Below are 24,997 nucleotides of genomic sequence, written 5' to 3'. Positions count from 1 at the left end.
GAGTCTCGATTATTTGAACGTCTATTAGCCAGGAAAGCGAGTAATTACCGCGAGCGCGTCATTAAACGCAGTTTCAAATATTCCAGCACGTTCGATAACCGCACGCTTGATTTTCCGTGCCGCGTTCCGCTATTAACGAGCTATTAAGAGATTTGTTCTGTCCGGGTTTCCGGTGTTTCTTGGCTGCCCCGTTGCAGATTCGGTTGTAACGGTGCTACTACGCGCGTGGAACAGGTGCACGTCAACGTCGGTTTTATTTTCTCTTTTTTAATGAAATTTCCCGTGTCGGAGAGATAATTTAAAGAAGGAACAGAAGGCGGTGGCTCCTTAATTATTCCTTGATCAATATTCCTTGGTCATGTTAATTATTCGGCCAAGTGACATTAAGAAACTCGTTTTGATTAACGGTTATCGCTGGATGAATGTTCTGAATGGAAAGTGCCTTCTACGTACGAGACGATGTTATTTCGGCGTTTTTGTCAATAATTTAAGAGCAAGGAAATTTTTTCTGTTACTCCGATTCAACATTACAAGTCATGCTTTTCGGATTTTAGAGGAGAGTAATCTTGACAAATTTTTATTCAAAATGTCAGTCCACTTATATCAGTAATACTATATCTTTTATTTTTTCGGCTTAGATATCGATACTCGTAACGTTGTATTTACCACGTCAAACTAATTTCTTTTTAACCACCAAGTGGCATAAAAATTAGGAAGCCAAGAAAAACGAAGCTGACTTTGCGTGTAATTTTTAAGCAATCTCGTTGAGAAAAGTAGAAATTTGAATCAGCAAGCTTTCTCCATTATCGCTGATACAAAGTCCTTTTTCGGCTCTCTAAACGATTATTTTAATCATTTACCTCTTCGAACGCGATTATCTTCGCGAAAAAAAAAGAAAAAACAGAAAACACGTTCGTCGATCATACTATCCCGGGACCAACTATAACACAAAGGAAAATGGGACGGAAATACGATCCAACCACAACGCACAGTCTATCCAAAAATTTGTAAAACGGTCAAACTTCATTCCCGTGCAATTACAACGTTCTGGCCCGCCTCACACTCGAGGCTAATTTTTTTGTCTTTTTCGCTTTTTCGTTTTCCGCCTGGAAAGATCCGCGTTTCCCGATATCGAAACGCGTCGATAGCCCGATCTGTTCCCGCGTCGATAGCCCGATCTGTTCCCACGTCGAACGACAGATCGTTGGTGTAATCGATTTAAAGCGTTCCGCGGCAGATAGAGCCGGGAGTTGGACGCGGAGAAAGAAGAAATAATTATTCCATGACCGAGTACGCGTATCGAACGGCTGGTGAGGTCACCGAGCGGTTATCAGGCCACAGGTCCAATCAATTACAATGTTGTGCATGTAGCCTAGCTGCTCTCGTCCCTTGCACATCAGCGCAACTCCATCGGAAATCAATGAAATCCGCCAAAAACTACTCCGTTATTGATACGTCCGTGGTTTAAATAGCACGTTCGCTATTTCCTCATCATGGTTACCACTTGCGAAGAACCTACTGTCTTGTCGAACGAGAAGCTCAACCCTTTTGATGCGGATGGCGTGGATATAAGACTATATGGGCTATAGATATCGATGATAATGAGACAGATGAATATTTGCTATATTTGGTATCAGAAATGCAGAGACTCTCGAAGATAAAGAGACGATTATTCTTTAAATCGATCATCTCGAATTCTTTGTCATTTTATTACACCGTGAAAGGATTACCAGTAGATGATTAAGTGTAACGGTTGTAGCTGTTGGTTTATGGAAAAATGTGAAGAACAGAGTTAACGCAATGGATATATTAAAAAAATGTATACATATATATATTATATACATACCCAAAATTCTATGGCTGTCAATCTATAACGTTAACGGTTAACGTGAAAGGTTAAAAATTAGTCATCTCGATTGTTTTAACAGTTTTAGTTTAATAGTTCTTTTGTGATTCTAGTGTTAAATCAAGGTCAATGTAGAAACATTTTCATTTTCATTCGTACGGGTTACGTACTACGATTAATTAATTACACAAGGAATTTCGATATTACGTACGTATGCGTATTATATTCGTGGAAAGTGGTGGAAAAGTTAAAAGTGAGAGTCGGAATTCAAGGAGACGAAGTTTGAGATAATGGAGTCGCGTTAAGTGAAAGTTATCGAAGAGTTAAATTAAATGGCGAGTTATTTCTATTTTATCGTTATATAATATAGCTTTTGTTATTTTATATTGCGTTTAACGAGGAGACTTCCTGCAAATTTGTATTTTTATGAGTACCATTAAAGGAAAAGGATCGCAGTAGTTTGTTTCTACTACTAGTAGTCTACATATCTGCGATCCAACATTCCTACAATATTTCCTCGTTATCGAAAATTACTTCGATTCATGCGCAAAAGATCGTTTTCAATTCCGAATTGATCGCGAGTGAAAGAATTAATAAATTCCTTGTAGATCAACTTGCGCCATGAAATGTATCGTCACGGTAGACTAAACACTTTTTCGCTGCCAATACATACGATCTCGAACGTGTATTAATCAATTTCGATGTTATGTCCAAAACTTGGAAGAAATATTCGATAAAATAGCATTGGTATAGGATGTATACAGTGTAGTGCGCGCGGGCGTGTGTTTGCGCGTGTGTGAAAGAGTTAATTAACGAGATGAATTTGATGGTCGATAGGCCAGTGTTTTGTAGATGGACGTGACTGGAGAAAATTCAGGATGGATCGCCGGACCAACACGAGTAGAGGATTTTTTGAATGAATTAGTTTTGCTTCTGTGAGATACATAAAACATTGAAAGGGTTTCACGATGGTTTTGTTTGCTAATAAAATTTAAATCTTTTGTTTCGAGGAAGCTTTTTTATGAAATTTTTGGTTATGAAAGAGAAGCAAGGTTTTGATTACACATAATATTCTGAATGGTCCTTTACAAAATTGTAAGTAACGAGGCAATGAAAAGTACTCGATAGTTGCGCGTGTTTTAAATTTCCAATTAATCTACAAATTATAATTACAGAACTGTTTAACGCACTAAATTATTTCGTCTCTTCCTTTGATATTTTTTTCCAGGAATTTTATCTCAACGATACGACGTATCTTCCGAAAGCCTGCGTTTAAAAATCGCCTTAAACATCTACTCGACGATCGAAAAAGAGGCATTCTGCCGGAGCGCTAATTTCAAAATCGATCAGAGAGTCAACCATTTCACAAAGCCCTTTGTCGCAATGCCAGCGTCTGCCACAACGCGAATACTTGCGTCACAGTTTTCCTCGCATGCGTCATTAAAGCAAATAAAGGAAAAAAATACACACACACGCACCGCATAGCCTCACACACGCGCGCACGCACACATATACCGTTACTCGCGTGTAAAGAAGGGAAGAAAAGAGAAAAAACACACATTGTCGAGCGAATTTGTATCGCGTAATCGTTTCACCGGGGAACGATCAAAAGCGCGAAACACCGGTGAAAAGATCGCGGAACCGCAGCGAGAGGAAAACAGCGCGTTCCATCCGCGACAAAAGACACTTTCATGCCGCGGCATTTACGCGGCTACGCGCTTTTCGGCGGAGGGAACGAGAGAGTGGAAATAGAAAAAGGAAAAAGCTACGAGGAAGAAGAGAGAAAGGGAGTGGAAGAGAAGAAGAGAAAAAGCGAAAGAGCAGGACACGGGGAACAGTTTACAGCGTTTCATTGGACAGCGGTGTCTAATGGCACAATGCTGGTCCCGCATTTTTTACATAATCTCGAGAATGGCGCCGCTCCGTCGACCGATGGCACAGAGTATACCGGTGCTCCTTTTTTTCTCGACGGCGACGGCGCAACAAAAATTGCCGGTTACACGCTCTAATACGTTTTTTCGTGTCGTGCTCATTGGAGAACGTCGGTCGCAGCAAAATTTACCAGAAAGCCATGCACCGGTCCGCGCGAATTCCCATTTTTTTGCCGAGAAAAGGCGCGCACACTCTGCCCGCGCTGAAAATAATCCAAAATAAGTCGTCGGTATCGATCGGGCCGCGCAAAAAGAAAGAAAAAGTTAGTCGACGGCCAGGCACTGGCACACGCGGCCCTCCGCGTTTTGCCACTACTACGCGCCTATGTGTGTGTATGTACGTGCGTTGCAAGCTCACGCCAACAGCCATCCTACCACCGTCTAGGCTGGTTTAGCTTTACCAGCTACCATATATACGTATAGCAGGGATACAGATATGGTAGAGACAAGGAAGAGTGTTGGATATACAACAGCTACTCTGTGTGTGACTCGACTACGACCACCCTTCAACCGCCGCCGCCGCCAAACCTCTCCGCCCTTTCCTCCACCCATTCGGCCACCTCCGTGCTTTTATGTTTCGTTTATCAGGCTTAACATGCGACTTTTCCTACCTATTCGACCGGTGTGTGCCGCCGCTGTTCCGCGGACCACGATTATCACGATGGGAATGGACGGCGAGCTGTGCGCCGCGACGCCCGATCGCGCATCCGGAAAATCGTATCACCCCTACCGATGTTACAAATATTCTAATTACGTACTCGCCGTGGGGTAGTTTCACAGAGACGGTTTGTGGATTTTGTAAAAGACGCAGCTTTCGAAGGGTTGTAAGATTTTTTCCAGTTTCCCGGAATTTTGTCGACGGCGAAGGAAGAAGATCGATCTTGCGAGTTTGTAAGATTTCCAGTTCTTAAGAATCTACGGGATTTTTGCAAAACATCGAGGCAGGTTTTGCGCATTTTTTGGCGACCTTACGAAAAACGAAGACAGATTCGTTGGTTCGTAAGGTTCTTGAGAATTTTGCGAATTACAGAGGCACGCGGCATGTTATAAGAATTCTAGAATTTTAGAAAATAAAATTGTAAACAGAAAACTGAATTGTAAACAACGCAAGAATGAAAACACAGAATTTAATGGTTAAAGCTTTCTATATATATTCTCTTTCTCTAACTATATTCGTAAAAATATATCGCGTAAACATTCGTAATCTGTTAATTATTAACAACATCGATGAACGATTGAAATCGCCAATGATACAAAACAAACCTTTAAGCAAAGAAAAATCTTTCCTCATTGATGGAACTATTACGAGCCAGTTTAGTAGCTGTAATACTTTAATTCAGAAACGACGAGCAATCAATGTTCCCCGAAACAAAAAGTAGATATCCCTTTCCATCGTTTTCGTTTCGTTTTCCTCTTTTGCTCGACTGAGTTAGCAAATGAATGATAGCCGGTAGCACCGAAGGGGAATAATAACGATTCTAATTAGAGCTCTCGAGCGTGACAGCCCAGATTTTATAAGACAAGGTTGCTAACGAATTAAGTTCCACATCTACCATTTGCGCCCATTAAAACGAACATCTTGTAGCATTCTACTCGAAAATTATAATAAAACTTGTATGCATCTTGAGACGATGGAATTGCTTCATTTTATACATGAGAATCGATAGGGGTTCGGACCATTTCCCCTTTCTGCTTGCCCATCTACGGATAAGCTAATTAATGAGCGAGTAACACTCGATGGTACATCGATAAAAATGTATAAGTTGCGCGAGGAGCTGCACAGGCCAACTATGTTACTTTTTATTTTTTGCATTTTTCGACCGTACTCGTGGTAATTTTTAATTCTTCGAAGCATTATGTCCCGAAGGTGTAACCGCCGCTTTAGCTCATGATTTCATTTTGCATGCACCGTGGTTTTACGATTCAACCGCTTACTCGCGATCACTGCTTCGCCGTACTTTTACGAGCGTGCTCCTTTTTTTCTTTTTTTTTTTTACCATTCTCATTTGTTTTTCTTTTTTCTTTTTCTCTTGCGTTTTTGTTTCGTTTTATTTTCGTATAATTTTAATTCTCCTACCTTGTGGGAAAAAATGGAGAACGCCTATGGCTCCTAGCGTTTGCTCGAGTCGTTAGAACTCTATTGTAATCTACTTAGGCGGAATACTTTTACGTAGTAAAATAACGTTATATCGTTACGGTAGTATCAAGATTTCTTTATAAAATATTTTCCATTAAATATTTGTCGTGTATAACATAAAATACGTGAACAACTGAATTAATGTTATTAAGAAGATTAAAACATTTAGTATAATTGGTAGTTTGATTCCGCTAAAAACAAATAGATTTGATACATATGTAAATAAAAATTATTCGTTCTTCTTTTTATTGATAATGACAGATTTCTTTCCAAGAAATCCAAATATGATCCAAGTTAGCATAATCAAAGTATAACCTATGTTTAATTCTTCGCTGTTTCGATTCAGTACGATTCAATACGTACCAATAGGAATATCGAACTAAAACTCACGACTACGAACTTAAAACTAATTAACAGCGTATCCTAAACTATAAATTTTCTTCATTCGTCCTTTTTTTGTCAACGTATAATATTATTATTTATCGTTTATTCGTTATTTATTCCATCGATCATTACCATAACATTGTCTCTCCCATGATTCGTCGCTCGTGATCGTTTACACCAGAAAATTTTCATTCCAGCGAGGAATCAATCAACGAAGATCGTCAGCAGAAAGTTGCTTTTTATATAATTACAAATTATTACCATTTTCATTGATTGAAAACGACATCGATGGTTAATTAGGGGCACTGCATTCAGATTACGCAGACTGTTACTTGGAATCTGCAGGAATTTTCATTTTAAACATAATGCAATTACACAGATTATTATCGAATATCTAAAAGAATTTACATTTGCAAGTTAATTCAAAATTGCGTTATATTAACAATTCGCATTGTCATTGATTGCATACAACGTAAACGGTTAATTAGTCGAGCACACGGTTTGTTGCTTGAAATCTGAAAGAATTTATAATTAAATGTTACAAAACTTGATACAGAATTTCGAATGTTCTCGTTGCCACTAATCAAAAGTAAACGGTTAATTAGACGAGCGCTTGGTTCGTTGATTGAAATGCGGAAAAATTTTCGTTTGAAGGCTAATACCTCGTCCAGAGGAAAGATCTTTTGAGGAAGGTGGGGGTGGCAGGGTGAAGGCAAGTTTGTCGCGTAGAGTCCCGTTTTTGAGGATTTAGAGAAGAGAATACGCTCGTTAGTATTCTTGGTAATACGTTCTAATGATTATCGCGATGTAAAGAGTTGCCGGCTTGGCCTGCAAAGCGAGCGTAAAGGTTTTACAGCTCGTAGATCCGCTTCTCTTGCGAGAATCATTAGTTACTTTCTACTATAAACATCGTGCAACCCGATCTCGCTATACGGCTGCGTTTTACGTGATACGCCATGGCATTTAAGATAGAAAAATTATTTTGCATACTTTAAGAAAGAAGGTCCGGCGTTTCGCTTGAAAAGATCCAATGGTTTTAGGTGGAATATTGGAAATAGCGTGGAATTTTGTTTTATTTGTACTTTGTCGTAAATTCTAGTGGAACGTAAATGTCGGTGCAAATGCTCGTACGCTGACATTTATTGTAATTTCAGCCTGAAAAAAAAAAGTAAAATATGGAAATGACTAAACTACTGATTTCTAATCTTTTTCTTATCGAATATCGTTTTGAATTCCGGAAGATCTCGAACAAATGTTTATCGATATAATAACACGTATGAAAATCACATTATTCAAGAAGATACGTACAATTAGGCATCGTTGTATTTGAAAAAATTTCATTTAATACGAAAATCATGACAAATTATGATATACTTACATATTTACTATTTGTATTAAAATATTTCTTTTCATTTGGTAATGTAAAAATTAAAGAACGAGAAGTTAAGGTACCTACCATACTACATCGAGCAAGAATAGATACGTGAAATGGCACTATAGGAAAGACAAAATTAATTTATGATATAAAACTACAAACGGAATTGGTTTTCTACAAATGTAAAAATATTTCGTAAACATCATGCAAACAAAGAAGAAATTCTTTACCGTGATATTTGTATTCAGCTATGAACAATGATGGACACGACTATTTTTTAAAAGTATTACGATGGAAACAAACGTGTATCTACATGTGTTTTCCTTAAGGGATTTACTTCCACTTTCCCGGTGGGAAATCTAGATAAGAAGGGTGTCTTTAGAGAAGAAGAATGAACTACTGTTCCGAAAGTAGTTATTCTGGGAATTCATCAAAATTACTAAATACCGGCGAACAATTTCCTATTAAACATTTCTAAGAACGTATTATTTTTGACAATTTTTATTGACAATTATCACTCTCATCGTTGGTAATTTCTGTCAAACGAAATTCAATCGCAAAAATATTTAACATTTGAAAACGTTGTATGACAAATAATACAACTTTGTGGTACCTGTCGTTTCTATTTTATCATAATAATTTTGGTCCTGTTGTTTCGCCGAAAAGCTTCAGTCCCGACTAATATATTTTTATAATCAGTTAAAACGAGAGTACTCACAGGCTCGCGATTTAACGTTTAATACGAAAAAGGCAAATATATAATCAACGAAATTGCAAACTGAAACAACCCGAAGCAACTAGAATACCTCGTTTAACAATACCAAACGGACCATTAAAAATTAATCTCGAAACGATACACCGTCCACTTACTTTAGACTTGCTTCTCGCGTCGCTTGGAAGAACCATAAACCCGGTTCGTTCCTTTCGAAAGAATCACGTCGAGATCGATCGACGATTCCGTCCCGTATCCGGAATTGTCGTTTCTGTAATAGCGCCGAGAGGCCATCGATGCGGTCACAGCGCGTATCGCGTCGCATAGAAAACCGGTGAAACCGAACGGAACTTCTCCGTAGAAGCGAGCTTGCTTACCCGTCGCTTACGTCGTCTACATGTATACGAATTTCCACACACACACACACACAAACACACACACATATATATACGTTCTACGTACATTCGTTCACACCGTATATACACCGTGGTTCTAAATTCGTGGTCCAAGCGAAGTCTGGAAGATGACGTGACTAAGAATAAGAGGAAAATCGAGTTTGAAAACTTATCGAGTGTAGTGAATTTGTCTAATTTCCAAAAAGGTTATTCCACGCGTGAAAATAAGGAGGAAACGTAGAATTACATTTTTTTGTCTGAAGCCTCATTTTCGAGAAAGCTCGATCTGAAAATTTGCCTAATATTTGCGTGTACGACTGTACCGAGCTAAGTTTTTCCTAACACTTACGTTCCAACTCTATTTTCTCTTGTCAGGATTTCCACGATTCGTAGCTTCTTTGAGGTAAAAAAATTAGAAAAAATCGTGTACTTCCTCTTACCTAAAACATAACTAGAACGCACGTTAGACTGCTGGGAAATATTGCAAACGAAAGATAAAAAAGATATATCGATAAATATATCTACACGGTTCTTCCACAGTTCCGACTTCTTTTCGCGTGTAAATAGAGTAACCCGCTGCCGATCGTCCATTCTTATCCAGTCGAAGATTAGTGAAATACACGTGCATTCGACAAGTTTTGAAAGTCGATTTTCTCGCAAATAAAACTTCCAACGCAACGTCTTCTTTCGAGTCATAGAATCTTCCTGACTTGGTTCGTACCACGAATTTAGTACCACGGTGTATACGCCTTTGCCTCTATAGAGACGCGTGTACGTGTCGCATTTTATGCATGCTAGCCAAGTGTGCAGAATCGCGTAGAAAAGGGGGATGGAGCGAGGAAGGGGTTGGTAGACGCGGTGGGCGGATCGATATTAAAATAGTGACCGAATTCCACTGTGCCGCAACCTACCCTAACACCCTCGACTCACCCTTAAACTTGTCCCTCTGTCTCTCTCTTCCCCCCTCCGCCGACAATCTTTCTTCGTTCTGGTTTTACGTTGTTCCACCCCCTGTCGAGATACGCCGGCTGGGCCGCTGGAAAACTTTCCTCGTGGAGGAGAGGAAGGAAAGGAAAACAGCTCCATAAAGTGGCAACCGAAATTTCGGCGCGCCGTACAAGAAAGGGAAGAGAAAGAGAGGAATGGGAAGAGAGATAGAAAGAGAGAGAGAGAGAGAGAAAAAGAGAGAAAGAAAAAGAGAAGCGTCTCGGTGACTGGACTGAAAAATAACAGCCAGTTCAACCGAGGAACGTTCCACGGGACCTTAAGCTTTCGCCATTCGAACGGCCCGTTTCTGCCGACGTATTTACGGACTGCTCCCTGAACGGTGGAAGTCTTAAACGATGGCGGGAAAGGGAAGGGAAACCGTCGCGGGAAAAGACTCGCGGAAAGGATTTCGGTGACACGATTTGGGCGTTTAGGAATTCGAATTGTGAATGGCTGCGGTAGGAATTCGGATGTTTGCAAGGTTTATGGACGAGGATGTGCAGGTTGATTCTACTTGAGGTTATTTATTGCGGGTTTTCAGCGTACTGGTTGATGGTTGAACGGTAACGTGGATTTTTTCGCGGTTGAAAGAATATTTTGTAAGAGAAATTTATGAATAACAAGTAGGCTATTTAATTTAGCAGGTTGGGATTTTTCGTGTAAAAATTATTTAAAATTGATATCGTGGACGAGATTGATCGACTCGATTTTAGTATATTGCGATGCTTGGAAAGTAATTCTACGAAATTGAAATAAAATTTGTAAATATACACGTAGAATATATTCTATCAGATGTGTATACGATATAAAACGAATATTCTAAACGTTACTTGAAAGGATTAAACGTTACGATACTTTGCATGTATATTCTCTCGTAATACCTATTCTATTCCGCAATAAATAACAATATCATTAGCGACAACGGTAACGACAGACATTTATCATAGTGAAATGCTACGAAAGCCGCAAGTTAAAAGAGATTAATATAGCATGAAGAATTAAAAATAAGCACATATCTTGTTACGAAGATCAGTCGAGAGTATATAACTAGACGCCGTTATATCCTAAAGCCCAACGATAATAGTCAAATTATTACTATCATTATACCGAAGGATATTCTATCTTGTATTAAACTTCCAATTACTTGTAAAAACCTCGTATACGAGGCGAATTTTTATGAATTCGTGGCCACCAGAGATAACATTGTAAATGGAAATTTCAATTGATAATCTCTCGTAATCTGTGGAAAATGTACTAAAGGATAACAACGATAATTAAGCCCTCAGGTATTAAAAAAAAAAAAAAAAGAGAGAGAAGGAAGAAACATATCTTGACTTTCTTGAAATTATTCCTGAAAATGATCCCAATACGCGAAGAATTCGTTCGTATATTCTTGCATTTTTAAATTGTTTTTTAATCGTTATTGCTACTTGGCAAGAAATATTTATGTATTATGGAACCTAATATTGTTCAACAAAAGCAAACGTATATCTACGTAACGTCAACAATTTCATATAAAAAGTAATTACTCGCTGCACACAATCGCACCTCCGTATCAAACAATTTTTACAGTTGTTGTATTTTCGACCAATCGCGGGGAGACGCAATCGCGAAGAGAGACGTCAACGGGAGTCGTAAATTCCCGTTACGATTATAATAATCGACACCACGAGTTGATCGGTCCCCTGATTTCCGTTAAGATAATAGGGGTGGTCGAAAGGGTATAACACAGTGATTCACAGAGTTATAAATTATATATTTTTTCCACTTAAGTTACACCGTTGCTTATAGTATATATCGTCGACAATGAGTTAGCGTATAGAGACGCGATACACTGGCACAATATTCGTTGATGATAGAGCAAGGCTCTTAGAGTTTTGTTATAGTTGACTAACCCGTTACTGACATGTTCACTATTCTAACGTTGTAGAATAAGAAGTTGACTTTTCTAGCGGTGTAGAAGAAGTAAAGTACAGTGGCGATGCTGTGTCGGAGGAAAGCTAGCGATGGGTGTGTCTAGCGCACGGGACCATCGGATTTATTCATGACATTTTTGGTCAGGAAAGTGAGGGCAGTATACATTGCTTCTGATTGGATAAACGAAGGTTGGTGGACTAGGAAGGGTCTTAGCTGCTCTCGATAGAAAGTTGCTAGTGGGAAGCATCGTACGTGAGAAAAACTAACTTTCCCGTGTCAAGGCGTAGTAGACAATACTCTTTAGAAAGCGATTTAGAAAAAAGATATTTGTTCTGTCTGAAGGACCTTAGCTAGCAAATTGCTGGGATTTATGATAGGTCCTTAAGACTATCGAGGGTACGCAGTAAGGATGAGCGGACATCTGGTTTCCGTCTGGCCCGCGGTGTATGGCGGTGTATGGCCTGGTCTAGGTAGAGGGTCGCCCGACGTAACAGTTGTAGTCTCTTGCATTCTATGCAAAAGCATTATTAGAAAATCTGTTTCTATCGTTAATATATGATAAAATAACATTTTTCTCCAACAGTCCAGAAAGAATTCAGTCCACGACGAATTAATACAAAGCACCTGGACTTCGAGAACACTGAAACTCCAAAAACGGTGGAAAACAACGCGTATCTTTCGTCTGTGATTCTGAAACTTTTTGGTAATGCGTAGGAGCATCGCGTATCTGAAAATCAAGACGCTGAGAATAGCCGAGGGAAATTAATCGTGTCCATTTTGCTAAGAGAAAGCTATAATTGTTGCAGTTTGGCGGTGATCAGGACGGCGAAGCGGCGTGTCGGTGACGGTAACCAGATCCGACGAGAAATACTGAAAATGTGTATCGGGCGTAGAAGTTGCAAATTACGTGGCAGTTTCAGCGCAGCATTGTTACAAGGTATGCAAAAGGGGGAGGAACCAACGTCCGTTTCAGTTACACGCGGAGTTACGCCACGACAGTTTGGTATTTCGGTCTTGAGATCGGCGTAACTTCGTGTCAAAGTTTGAGTTAACTTAACAGGGAACGTGTAAAACGTGAGTCAAATTCATATCGCGTAGATCGCGACCTCGTTGGTCTGTAGATGATCGCGTAATGTGAGCACGTTACGGAAATTTTGATTATTCGCTTTGAAGCGAATCTTCGTAATCTGATAAGTTGATCAACCCTTTCGAGACATGGTGTACTTAACACTAGAACGTATAACATATAATATGTAAATAAATGTATGCCACTGTTCAAACGTAGCTGGATACTTGATTATTTTTCGCAAGTTGCATTTCAACTACAAAATCGCAGATATATCGAACTGTAGTGATTTTATTCTTCGTAATTGACAGTGTATAATATAATAGTTTTATTCGATTTATTTAGAATTACGTTTGAAAACTGACGTTTGTAATTGTCATATCTCGTAGAACTATTTTGTTAGTCGACGAGTTCTTTATCTTCCGGTTCTTTCATTTCTGAATTATAAATCAAATTAAGAAGCTGCTTTTTAACGATTAAATAAAGAGAGATAAATTTTATTACGAATCGACCAAAGTATCCGGATATTTATATTTATTCTGGATAGTGTATATTTATGAGTATACCGGGTTCTAACATAACAAAGTGTTCGCTTTTATTGGATCAATTTTCTACAAACATCTTTCCTTTGTTCGTCTTGTAAAATATATGTAAATATGTTTGTCTTTGCAAATGTTTTATATATCGTCTAAAGCTAAGAATAAGCTGGTATATAGACTTTATCGGAATTCAGTTACAACTTAATATTACATTTTTGTATATTAAATGTATCTTTCGGACGAGTTATTTTAAAATCATAAAAGATTTCACAGTTGTCTTTGTTTCTGCAGTATTTTGTTCAGAAGACTTCCGCCCATTGTCCATTTTTAAAATAACTATGCTCTGTTTCTTTCAAAGTGCAACATAACGAAACGCGGTTTATTTTTCTTTCGACAAATATAAATTTAGTCAAACTGCTTTGAAACGTTCATTATTCGACTTGGCTCTCAATTTTTTGTCTAATTTAATGATTCACTATCATTTCAGTTTATTTTCTATTCATGAATATCACGAGTAAAATAAATAACTTTCAAATTTTCAAAAAGAAAGTTGAAAATGAAATCCATTTGAAAAATCAATATTTATTTCAAGCCAATGTAACTGGTATCAAAATAACAGTACGTTTAAATATAATTATAACGATGAAAGCAATATCAATTTTTATTTGATAAAATCATTGGCCTTCATAAACTTCGCATAAAACGCGAAACCTTTTAATATTAAATAAATATTTATTTTTCCTTTTGTAACGAGTAAAATATACTAAAGCCTTTTTATACGATAAATCGTATTTAAAATCATCAGCCAATTCGTGATATTAAATTAAAGGTACATATGACACTTTTACTCGAATCTCGTTGGGAACGTTTTTCGAGCAATTATTTCTATCGACACGCGGCGGCCGGTGTGTCGCGCTGCAATGAATGAAATTTGATAGAAAGGTCAGTGAATACGTCGAATTCACTGCGCCTCGCTCCGATTTTCCTGTAACTATAAAATGTTCCGCGACAAGCATTCAAAGTCCATATGCGGGTGAGCCTCTGGTTTTTTTTTCGATCGAATTTCCGAATGCCGCTGTTTGGTATCGAAAAAACGTCCACGTCCCACCGACAATGCGTGCAAAGAGAATATTTAGCGTTGATCTCTCGATCGGAGTGCGGAGTTGTTCGTTAGATTTGATTCTTTTTTGGTTTTCGTTTTTTGCCAACAATATCGTTGCAAGTGGGTCGGCGTTGTTGAAAGAGTAAACGTCCAATTCTCTTGCAGTTTCTACTTTTACTTCACCGCGTATAGCTCGTAGAACACTTTTACATATTTTTTCTTCTTTTCGCTCTTTGATTTTTCAAAAAAAAAAAAAAAGAAAAAATTTATTCCTACGTATCTCTTGCCGAAAAAGAAATTCCATTTTAGCGTTATTGCATTTTATTTTATTACCTATTCTTAAAAAATTCTACCAAATGTCCAAATCGGACAAATTGTGAATGTAAACAACTAAATAAAAAAAAAAAAAAGAAAGCCTATTCTTAAACGAATTTGAAGAATAAATGTATAATCAGAGACATTATCGATATATTTTTGTCAGCTTTCTGCGAAGAAAAATTCAGGACGCGTATCGAGATTTAGCATTTTGCAAATCTTCCTCTTTTTTGTCGAACGAAATTATTTTGTTTCGATCAACAGATTTATAACGAGCAAAGATCGGGAGAAAATATACGATAAAAAGAATCGCGAATTCGTTGAACAATTTGACTTCACGTCAAATCGTATAAATTACCAGACTCGCTATGATGCTGCCTTTGTCTCGAAATGTGAAAGGTACTTGCATTTCGAGTTTATCTGGTCTGAAAGTTCGATGTTTAGTTTTCTCACGGAAAGCTGAACGTTCCTGTCTCGTTCTGTTACGTTTTCATTTCACGGGATACCAAGTGAAACTTGCAACATCCGGAGTCACGAAACAAGCCGTTGCAATGGTATACTTCTATTATGCTAGATTTCTTACAAAACGAACAAGAATCGTCGATCTCGATATCTCTTTGCCCTAGTATCGCGAAAAATCAATACTCTAATAGGCATTTCTCGTTGAGACGTAGTTTTACGAACGGAAAGAGTACGACATAACGCGTGTGCCAAAGATTTTTTTAGAAGAAACTTCATACGTATAATATATCTGTCACTGGAACTGCTAGAAAGTAAAGTATAAAACGCCAACCAAACAAATTGATACGTATATTGGAAAATGCATGAGAAAAACAAGTCTTTTTCCACATATCTACTTTATTAAAAATCGTTCGAGTTCCCAAAGATGCGTCGTTATAAAACTATAAAGTTACTATGAAAAGTTAACCCACTAATTAATGACCAAGCAAAGTAAAATAATACACGATATGCAAAAGTTGTAAGGTGAGAATGAAGTGAATTATGAAAATTGAAATATCGAGAAAAACTCTCTTGCGTTCGTATACAACGAATTCTCTGCAAAACTGTTAAATTCGTGAAATGATATTTCATAGAATGGAAAATCGCGTCAGCACTTGGAGAATGTCCAATAAAAAAATAAAATAAATCCTTCGATGTTCATGCGCAATTTGCTAATCGTAAATGCGTTGGTCGCACGCAAAAGTATCGAAACGAAACGAGAGCAAACAAGTATCGGCACCTTGCAACATATTTTTTACGTTGCTCGTGTATGCCACGAACTTTCTACTAATTCAACGAGAAAGTACTCGACGGTTGCTACATTGTACGTTGTTATACATATCTCGTTTCAACCTTGAGAGACTCAAAATTCACGATAGCTGCCTACCACTCGAACAACTTTTATTGCAGCAACGTCGATAACGTAACAATTTTCCTATATCCGTAATTGGATCGTGTCACTTTATCTCTAAAGTATGGAACTGCAGAAGCTGACCGTAAAAAATTGCAAAATGGGTCATACCGCTAGAATCGGAACAGTTTATTGTCTGCAATTCTTATGAATTTTTTTCATCTTTCGATATACAAATTTTTGTATTGTTTATATCTTTATATCTCGAACAAGAATTTGAACGTTTATTCTTTTTGTTTTTGAATCCTCGGATATAAGAATTTAAACGCTTGTTTTCGTAATAGTCTGATATAAGAATTTCTATATCTTCTCCAAAACTTGTAATTTATATTATCAAACTTGTAATTTATGATAACTTGGTCTTTAATAACCTCCTCACACTCGCAACTTCAAACGTAAGAATTTGGGATACGTTCATCGAAACGATTTGTAATAGTTTCTTATGAAATTGGCTGCTTCAGTTTGATACATAGGTTGCCATTAGAAGTTCCATTTATCTTTATTTTACCGAAAGCATCTACTTAGTCTATTCACATAATCGAGATATTAAGTAATGAAAATGTCAAACCGCAATATTATCTTCTTCGTAATGTAAACACGTCTTTTTACCTCAATGAATAAAGACAAAAAGAAAAATTGCAGAACGGCTGCCACGTCGGAGATGATTAATTTGATGCAGCTGATACTTTCTACCTCCTTTATAGAATTAAATTAATCACGCTGTTCAATGTACGAACAAATATCGAGCGTGAGTCATCGTAGTATTTTCTCAATACTTTTGCAGAGAAAATTATTCTGCTTTAACGAAAATACCTAAGAGAAAAATTAAAGCAAGAAAAATATGTCGATGTTACGCTCGATCTTTTCAGACATGTCAAAATCGACGATTTTTCACCCATTGTCGACCGAAGATACGTATCCATACATTTTGTGTTAGGTTTCTGTGGTTGCCGTTAACCGGTAACATATTTAGACGCGTTTAGAGACAGCTTAAATTTGTTACAGCTTAAAATTGATAAAATGTTCATTATAAAGTTTGTTACTATTTTTATCCCCCGCCATTTGTCACGTTAGGTTTTTTCTGACTTTTTGCACGTCACACGCGGATGTTTCAATATTGGTTTACACGAAAAATAACCGGCCGCAGACGTTACTTTCTGCATAAATCCCTCCGGTGAACAAAGTGATAAAATATGTCACTCTTCTATCAAACCGTAACGAAAAACGGTACAGCCAAAATAAAGTTGAATTAACTCGACATATTTCTGATCCTTCGGGTTTCAATCGTGTTATTAATACTTGTACATTGCACTTTATTGCCCGACGTTTCGTAAACATTCCAGCCTGATTCATCAGGTCAGACTTGAAAATATTCTTCCTTTCAACGTATCGATACGGTCGGGTTTCGTTCGTTGGAACAAAACTTTAGTTAATGTCCGAGTGAACCAACTATTACGCGAATGAAAAATAATAATAATAAATAAGTAGGAAAGATAAGCGAACTCCTATTATATAAATTGTTTGTCCTGCGACAATTTCAGATAAACGGAGTTCTCCTGTAACAGGACTGGGACCCGGAACACGTTGTCTATTCGTGGTGAAAGTTGAAAATCTAAAAATTTCAATTAGCTCTCTGCTCTTTTTTCCAAAGCGATTTCCTGCGCAAAATATCATAACGATATTATCGTTAACTTGTCAATATCCAACAAACAATCGGCAACGGCATCTAACGATCAACGGGGAAGAGAGAGACCTTAGAAGGAGAGGCCACTATACCCGCAGCCACGTTACGGCGGTTTCGTTTCTTGGAAAAGGAAGAAACGGTGGCAGCGATCGAAAGGGCGGCACCGGTGCTGTCGTGGATCCGCGAACGCACGATATCTGGCGAATCGATCGAAAGAACGGACACGAGTGTTCGATAACGACAACGCTTGACGCGCTTTCCCGACTATAGAAAGGTCTCTGGCGGCGGTAGTTGCCGCAAGTGTGCGTTAAAGAGGCCATTTAACCTTTCACAAGGTATAAGCGGGTCGCCATGCTCCGAGTTCCCACGCGACGGATGTTCCGCTGTGCGGCGAGGGTCGCGAGGAGCCCCAAGGGCGTTCATGACCTAGGACAAAAACCCAAGTTTTTGACAAAAATTCCTAACTTTATTACGTCTTGGGACCTACGAATTCTAACTTTTCATCGATTTTGATGTTATACAAAGGTTATAAAAAATGTTTTCACACCATTTTATTTATTGTAGGATTGGACCTGGAGTACTGTGATATTAGAGTTTGTATCGTTTAATAGTAGCATATGTATGTCTACAAACATTCGATACTATCAACATGGAATGTAAAAGCTGATGAAAAAAGGCTTCATTGGAAAATGAGGAATAAATTGTACGCATGATCGTCCCTGCCACTGTGTATACAAATATTTTTTCTTTATTTATTGATACGATTGTCGTAGGTTTGATAGCGTTCTATCTGAGTTATTCCAGTACGTGAGAGTCATCATAGTTCATTGGAACGATGCAAGGTAATCTGTATGAATATTCTTTCATTTTAACTTGTACTTTTACTTAAATTGAGCAGTGGACTTCGGATGCTCGCATTCTGTTATTTTCTTTTCTTTTTTTGTGGGAATAAAACTATTAATTAAGGATTAATTTAGGAGATTAATTAGTTGGACAAATTGGAAATGGACTATATTTTATTCAAGTTTCCACAGTTTTAGTCTCTTCCATGTAATTTATTTCATATCTCGATCATCAATTTCATATTTTGTGGCCAAAGTTTTGAACCATCTTGATTCAATAATTCATTAAACGCCTGTCAATGTTTCTTGAGAAAATCGAAATTCCTTAAAACAGCTTATTAATTCGGTAAGTCTACTTCTGTCAGTAATTATCAGTTATTTATTTAAGGGTATCCATTTACTTGCTACGTTATGCATTTTCATTATTTATTATTAATAAACCTTATCGTAACTGAGTCGTAATACTCGTATCAAATGTTCTTCAACTTGTGCATGGACGAAATTACATAGTAGCAGAGAGCAAACAAACATTTTATATAACTGTTTATTTCAATTCGATGCTTTCGTTACAAAAATAAATATTTTATACTTTCAACAACCTCGTAAAGAAAATTTATGTGCATTTCTGCTGGTAGCAAACGAGCCAATTTCAATTTTAACGAATACAATAATTTATTAGATTCATAAGATTTTGTTCTGCAAATATTTTGTCACCGAATAAACACATTTATCATCGATGCTAAATATATTTTATCATGCTACAAAAATTATTGAACAATTAAATATTCTATGAACAGTATTTAATAACGGGCTATCACAATATCGAATATTGAATTCCAATAAAATATCAGAGAATCTCTCATAAAAATGAAAAGGGGAATGTGTGGATTAATATTAATAAAAATCACGATGGAAATGAATATTATTTTCTATCTCAAGAGTACATTGCGTTATTTTATTCGTTAGATTGTTTCACCAATTGTTGTTTAATCAACTTAACCGAGCATTTTATAAAATATTACGCATCAATTTCCTCTGCGCTGCATTTTCTGACACATTTACCGTGTATACCAGGAAACACAGTCCTGTCTTCCTTAAATGCAACTAATCAACTTTAAGATGGTTCATCTGCATATTCAGTGAGTAATTTTCTTGAGATGCACGGGAGACAAAAATTAAATAGTACAGCTGGAGTAAATGATGCCTGAAACTGTCATCTTGTTAACAATGAACACCAGCTACGGTGAGAAACGAACAAAGTAAAAGTAAAAGCAAACGGGAAAAAAGAAAACCTCTCGACACTTTTTATAATTTGATATACCGAGCTTCAGGATCGATTTAATCCATTTTTAATTGAGTAAATGGCACATGCAAAAAGAACGATAGTAGCAGAAAGGTAAAAATATTTAGAAAGAGGTGAAAAATTGCTTCAATTGAAAAGATATAAAGTTGATTAATGTAGCGATAAAAAGAATAACGAAATATAATAATAATAGGAACGAAGAGAGTAAAAAGAAGAAACAAGCTTCCTACGTTTTTACGATTTGATAAATTTCACGTACAAAGAGAACGACGATAACAGAAGGATAGAAATATTTGTAAAATATATTATTATTAAAATGTGAAGATATAGAGTTAATTATTATAGTCGTGCAACTAAGTAAACAAGTGAATAGCTTTCTTTGCAAATGAAAAGTAGAACACTCGATATCAGAGTGTATGTAAATGGTTTCCATTTCGAATATTAAATTGAAGGAAACAAAATCCGTATGACGCAGCTAACAAGTTAATTGGATGTGGCTTTGGTCCAGCAAACGAGAAATTCAACTTCGAATCTTGTTCCAACAATCCCATTAACTAGTTGACTGCTCTTACCATCCATAATTCTTAAAATTAGGATCTCCCGGTGTCTAAATCTTTAGTTTTAACTCGGTGTCTGTGTTATTCTTAATTTCAATTTCCCAGTTGAAACATAGCGACGAGTTTGGAGATTTTCCAAATTTTGGAGATGTAGAAATTTGGAAGATTTCTACGTTCATTTTTTCACCTCCAAATATTTTTTACAACACTGTCACGCTGGACCGATAACTATCGTTTCCAATATATACGTATTAACCGTGTTTTAATTAAATTCGATGATACTTTCAAAACTTAGAGGGAATATTCGGGAGAGAATATAATACCTATAACATTGGTATTAGATGCGTGATATAATCAAAAAGTTAATTAACGAAATGAATTTGGCGATCGATAGGTTAATTTAAAAATAATTTTCCAGACGAACGTGTCTCAGTCACAATAGTATAAAATTTTCTATATTCCTCTATATCTGTCTCCTTTTAATCCACTCAATAACTTGTACAATACCATCATCATTCGTAGTTTCAATGTTAGCAAAACGCATAGCAGTTGGTGACACTTTTCGCGAACGAAATCGCGCTCTCTAACCGGATGCCAACAATTAAGACAGGCAGTACGTTAAGACGTCCCTTCGAGTTCGAAACAGAAACTCCGGCGCGAAGTTATGAGCTAGCCTCGCCGGAAGTTTGCAAAGTCAGCTGCAGCGTTTACATTCAGTGAGGACATACCGAGGTGTTGCGGATCGATCGACAAATAAAATGCACTTTATAATATGATATATATATATATATATATCGCACTTTAATAATATTAAAAAAATACATGGATACTTGCGTATTTTTGACACAATGTAATTCTTTTTTTTTCTATTTATTTATTTAAATTTTTTACAATTTGTCCAGTAGGACATTTGGTAAAATGTTATATCTTGGTGTTGTAATAATATAACATGTGGGTGGTTACCCGCAGCAGGGTACCATCTTCGTGTTTGTTAGGTTATGTCCTTTGTGAGATCTGTTGGGTGTTTCCTTTTTAGTCTTCTTTCTATGTTTGATGTGTTGATCGTTTCCGCTGCCAGCCGGTTCGGGTGCGTTGCTATTCAATGTAATTCGATTCCAAAATTAGACTCGGGACTTTAGGATTTTATCCTTTAGCGCATAAATGGCCAATTTTAGCTTTTTACGAAATTTTGTCGATCCACAAGCTGTTTTTAAAGGGCTTATGCATTTGGGTTTAACAGATTCTTTTCATTTTTCGCTATTCCTTTTTAATCATAAAGTGATGTAAATCAACGAAATAACGGAAATTTACTTATCAGATTTTTCTTTATATAATCTTTATATTTTAATAACATTCGTAATATTGTTGATACAAACTGATCAAATTGTCCTCATACTTACGAGTAGAAGCACACTTGGACTTTGAACTGAATGCATCATTTTAACACGCTCTAAAAGTTCTTAATTGCGTGTTTTCCCTACCTTCTACACGTTCTCGCGAATCTTTCTGCTGTTATTTAGGTTTCCGCGGTTCTCAAAAGGAGAAAAGACATTTGTCTTGCGGCGAATTAAGTCATCGAGAATAGCGTACCGTTGATATCGTTGATATTCCATAGATGTGAAAACACGTTTCTCGTCTCGTGGATTCTACGTGGCTCGGTATTCAAATCGTGCGAGTATTCGTGAAACACGACACACGTTCTACAAACGTGTGAGTTTCTTTGGCAACGGGGATACAAAATTCCAGGAATTCTGATTATTTTTGCTATTGCCGCTGTAATTAATTTTCCACTGACATTAGGATACAGTACCGTGCAAAAGTTTCAGCCCACCCGGAGGAAACGTTTACCTATTTTCAGAATGAATATCTAATATTATTTTAACTTCATACTAATTCGAACGAGTTGCTCGTTCATTTCGACGAACGAGTCGCGTGTTCTTTTACTACAAAGTCGACTAAAAAATGTCCTCCATAACAAATGAAAATTCTTAGTGTTACAAAATGGTACAAACAATAAACAACACAGTATATAAATTGATTTCACATTCGCGATAAACCAACATTGCTTTCCCACAAATCCAATACACAAATCGTTTCGTTTCAGCTATCTGCTTTCTTTATCTTTATCCTGCAAGTTTCAGTCACGGAACCACAAACTGCTACTTTTCCCATGGCAAAAAAGTTAATACCAAGTCGCAATTACTTTCCCATTTCTTCTTCTCCTTAATATACCAAACTTCTACTTTTTATTCGCCGAACGCAAAATCCCTTTTCGTACAAAATTCGACCGCCGCGTTTGCCATCGGTTTGACGCAGTAATTAAAAATATAATGCCGCATTGTAATAGTGTGTTGCATGCTCCGCCGCACTATTACATGCTTCTCGTTATCACACCTTGAAATTTAATCAATCCGCCCGGTAGCAGACTCATTCTGGCTTCATTTACATGCACGTGGAACCGGATAGAGCCGCGAAAGGCGAAGGGCAGGCGGAACGAAGCGACCAGGATCGCGAGAAATTTCCGAAGAAAAGGGGGATCCACTCGAGTCTCGCTCTCTCTCTCTCTCTCTCTCTCTCTCTCTCTCTCTCGTTAAATCACGAACACCTACTTCGACTTTGATTAATTTCATGCGAGCGCGCGAGTAACAGGACGGCGTTACAACTCGTTCGACGAGTCGATCTGCCTCTTCATCCACCCACCAGCCTTTTCTCTGCCTTCCTACTTTACTCTTCGTTTTCTCGAAACCACCACAACCCTTCGCAGAGTTTCCTCGACGCTTACCTTGCACGTGAAATAAAAGCTCGACCCGTTAGCTACTACGTGTACAATAGTACTCATTCTTTTGATTCTCCTATTTTTCTTCGATGTCAACATTGTCGCTTACTAGACACTTTTCTTTCGGATTTTAGCGTACGATTGTCCGAGTATAGACGCGAGTTCATTTTTTTTAAGAAACTAAATTGTTCGCACACTTTTTACTCTTGCATTATTTTTGCGCAGGGAAGATGTGTTTTTCTGGTGTTGGTAAGACGGCTGTTAATTATAATTTATATGCTGTAACTCGTATATTTACATTCATATATTAAATTATAGGTATACGTGTAAATTAATTTTTTTGAAATTGTAACTTTGTATGTACAAGTATCATACATATGTAAGAGCAGCTGTTGGTTAACTGGTTACTGGTTGGTCATTAAATGTTAATGAAGAAAAAAAATCTGAAAGTACAGTAATTAAGGAACGGACGAAAAAATATCATATCACGACCAAGGATTGTGTATCGTTAACATAAAAAGAGATATTATTAAGACGCTTATTTCTATAACCACTTTTACGAAATATGTCTGGTCTCATCCTAATAGAATTATTTTAGTTGATCGATAATATCATTATTTATACAGTGAAAATTCTTTACAATACGTATAAATATATCGTATCAATGAAATTATTCCAGTAAACCAAGGATCGAACTGCGTATAAATGAAAAATTCTTTACGACACTTCACGACGATTTTAATGATTTATAAACTTGCCTATTTTATACTGGAAAATACACGAACTATAATTTAATGCTATATACAAAACTTGGTATCTAACACCACATCGGAATTCGCATAACTCGCGCGGGAAAACATATACATCAGCGACTCCCTCTGCTAAATCGTACGGTTTTAAAGTTTACGATCAATTTTTTTCCACGGCACACAGTTGCACCATCTCTCGCACAATAATTTCGTTACTGAAATCACGCGAACGATTTGTCTGAAGCAACCAAGTTGCATGCGACTCTTGCACCGTTCTCTCGTAGCAAACCGAAAGGTTAAGCCACGCTTACCCAAGCTGCACCTGAGATTAATTGCAACTTGGAAAGCACCGCTGCTATAATCCAACGCGTTTTTCCCGCCAACGTTTCCATCGATACATCGAACGTTCCCCGGCATTACGAACCCTTATCTGTAATTTCCTTATTTGCAACCGGTCAAGAAACGTAAAATCGCGGATAAGGCAGAGGGAAAAGATGAGATCGCGGACGCTCGACGCGGCCAACGTGGCCGTGTGCAATTTTTCCGAGAAGGTCTCTCGTAAATTCGTGAACCGGCGAGACACGGTCGAGCAAGTAACAAAAATAACTCACAAATAACAGAAATATGTATCAATGAAATTAACGCGTTCGCTGAAATTAACGGATTCGACTTTTCTTTCCTACGATGCTGTTTAACGTAAATTATCGTAGAATTTTTCATAATTTCGGAATTTTTAATTCACGCGACACGATCAAGTTGCACGTGTTAAATACGGCTTGTTTGCTCAAAATCGTAAACATTAATTTCAATTATTTACTATATAATTCGTGCACTACAAGGATATGCAACAAATAGACCGTAAATTTTTGTACAAAATCATACTTTCGAGAATATAATGGAAAAAGTAGAATCTCCGTGGAAAACTGTGTTATTCGTTAATTATAAAAACCACTTTATTTTGGATAGTTT

General features: G+C 37.2%; 2 long non-coding RNA genes across 3 annotated transcripts in view; one reads left to right on the top strand and one right to left on the bottom strand.

Annotated features, from left to right (window-relative positions):
- LOC138181945 (uncharacterized) overlaps positions 1-24,997 on the bottom strand; it is a 111,890-nt gene that overhangs the window by 10,215 nt on the left and 76,678 nt on the right. The gene's annotated exons all lie outside the window — the stretch shown is intronic.
- Positions 1-24,997, top strand: part of LOC138181946 (uncharacterized) — a 158,423-nt gene that overhangs the window by 83,523 nt on the left and 49,903 nt on the right. For both annotated transcript variants that reach the window (XR_011173653.1, XR_011173652.1), the window contains exon 2: positions 12,491-12,621. This is a non-coding gene — a long non-coding RNA (uncharacterized LOC138181946). The remainder of the gene's footprint in view (positions 1-12,490; positions 12,622-24,997) is intronic.

This window comes from Bombus flavifrons, chromosome 7, assembly GCF_040668555.2.
Source record: "Bombus flavifrons isolate JBK064 chromosome 7, iyBomFlav1_principal, whole genome shotgun sequence".
NCBI lineage: Eukaryota > Metazoa > Arthropoda > Insecta > Hymenoptera > Apidae > Bombus > Bombus flavifrons.
This window is presented reverse-complemented; position numbering and strand designations above follow the sequence as displayed.